This window comes from Bos indicus x Bos taurus, chromosome 4 (assembly GCF_003369695.1).
Source record: "Bos indicus x Bos taurus breed Angus x Brahman F1 hybrid chromosome 4, Bos_hybrid_MaternalHap_v2.0, whole genome shotgun sequence".
NCBI lineage: Eukaryota > Metazoa > Chordata > Mammalia > Artiodactyla > Bovidae > Bos > Bos indicus x Bos taurus.
In genome coordinates this window covers 6,683,343-6,685,733 of record NC_040079.1, presented here as the reverse complement: position 1 = coordinate 6,685,733, position 2,391 = coordinate 6,683,343, and the positions used below count along the sequence as shown (strand labels likewise).

At 43.5% G+C, this 2,391-nt stretch overlaps 1 pseudogene across 1 annotated transcript; it reads left to right on the top strand.

Moving 5' to 3' along the window:
- The first annotated feature begins 400 nt into the window (after window positions 1–400).
- LOC113891020 lies at window positions 401–1,844 on the top strand (annotated as a pseudogene). The gene has a single exon (XR_003510649.1). The product of XR_003510649.1 is annotated as a GTPase IMAP family member 7-like (transcript).
- The last annotated feature ends 547 nt before the right edge of the window (window positions 1,845–2,391 follow it).

Genomic DNA, 2,391 nt, shown 5'->3' with positions numbered 1-2,391 from the left:
GCTTTACTTATTGTGAAATCTTTGTTAGCTTTTGGAGTTAACATTACACTTGATTCATAGAAAAAACTGAACATTTTCCTTCATAGCTATGTGATCAGGAATAGTTTGAGTAACACTGAGATTATCGGGTCTTTAAAGGTTTCATGAGTTCCCTGTGAAACCATCAGGACCTGACACTTTTGTGGGGACACTCTAACTACTTGGTTATTTCTTAAATAACAATTCAACTGTTTAAATTTTCTGTCTCTACCGGGGTCAATATGCATGAGAACATTAGAAACTTTCAGGGAGGAAAAGAAAGAGGGGGAAAGAGAGTGGGAATGGTTCCTACTTACCTAAATTGACCGTTTTCCTCTCTCCTACCCTTTCTTAAAGTGGTGTGGGTGCCTGTGCGCCAAAATCTCTTAATGTAAACATGGCTGCCACGCCAAACAACGCTCTGAGGATCCTGCTGGTCAGGAAGACCAAAAGTGGGAAAAGTGCGACTGCAAACACCATACTGGGGGGAAAAGTACTCGAGTCTGAGATTGCTGCCCAAGCTGTTACCAAAACTTGTCAGAAGCATCCCTGAAACCGAAGGGGAGAGAGCTTCTCGTTGTTGACACCCCAGGGCTCTTTGACACCAAGGAGACCCTGAACACCACCTGCAGGGAAATCAGCCGATGTGTCCTCGCCTCCTGTCCCGGGCCTCACGCCATCGTCTTGGTCCTGAGACTGGGCCGCCACACACAGGAAGAGCAGCAAACCGTGGCGTTGGTCAAGAATCTGTTTGGGAAAGCAGCCATGAAGTATATGATCATCTTATTCACTCGCAGAGATGAACAGGGGGACCAGAGCCTGAGCGACTTTTTGAAGTATGCAGATGTAAACCTACGAAGCCTCCTCCAGGAGTGTGGAGACAGCCGCTGTGCCATCAGTAACAGCATGAACACAGAGCAGGCTGAGAAGGAAGCTCAGGTACAGGAGCTGGTGGAGCTGATAGACAAGATGGTGCAGAACAACCAAGGGGCTTACTTTTCTGACCCCATTTACAAGGACATAGACCAAAAGCTGAGACAGCAGGAGGAACACTTGAAGAAAGTCTATGTTGATGAATTACAAAACAAAATTAAACTAGTAGAAAAGGAATATGTCCATAAACAACCAGCAAAAAAGGAGAAACAAATAAAGTTGCTAATGCAGAAGCATGATGAACGAATGAAAAATATAAGGGGAGAAGCTGAGATGAATATATTTCAAGTTGCATTCAACATGATTAGAAATGTGCTTTCAAAAATATGGCACATGTTGTGGTAGTATAAAGTTTATTTTTACTCCTCAGTTTACTAAACCTTGTTAATGCGGTAATGTTTATTTTCCAAAGATGGTTAAAACCCTATCTTCTGACTTCTTACAATCTGAATCCTCTTATGATCTCTCTCCCTTGAGCTATGGGTCTATGTCCCTAACCTTGAAATTGGAGGAATTTTGTGACTGCTTTGAGAAATAGTGGGTGGTTGAAGGAACACCATATGACTTCTAAGATTAGATAGGGAAAATGCCTCCTTGCTCTTCCACATTGGTTACCCTTGGAATTTGCCCACCCTGTTGTGAGGAAGCCTGAGTAGAAGCCCAAGTTGCCCCCATGAAGAGAACCTGAAGTCACTGCTCCACTCCCCTGGCTGACATTTCATCTGCCATCCAGAATCATCTTGCTGGCCTTGCAAGTGAGGCAACACAGAGTGGATTCTTCACCTGCCAACTGATGAAACTGCAAAGAGCAAAGATGAGTCTTCCCCATGGGGTCCTGCCCAAATTGCAGATTCATGAGAAAAATAAATGATTGCTATTCTTTTAAACCACTATGTTTTGGGATGATTTGTTATGCAGTGAGGACTGCATGCAAGCAGGCTAAGTTGTTTCAATCCTGTCCTACTCTTTGCGACCCTATGGACTGTAGCCCACCAGGCTCCTCTGTCCGTGGGATTCTCCAGGCAAGAATATTGGAGTGGGTTGCATGCCACCTTCCAGGGGATCTTCCTGAACCAGGGGTCAAACCCACATTACTTACATCTCATACATTGGTAGGGGGATTCTTTACCACTAGCATCATCTGGGAAACCCATGCAGTAAGAGTTAACCAGAATTAAATAACTTTCCAGCTCATTCCCCAGCACTCCTGGCTCCTACCTGTCCTTCCACACAATGCCAATAAATTTAAGAGTTTATGAAATTGACATAACCAGGTAATGATCCATTTTGTAGAGTTCAAAGATTCAATTTGGGAAAATTCAAATAAGAAACATTGCCTATGTTAAGTGTAGGCCCCACTGATCTAGTAACTAGTATATTATTTGAATCTACACCTATGAGAACTTTGTTTGTGAAGCATGGGCTTCTCTGGCACCATTA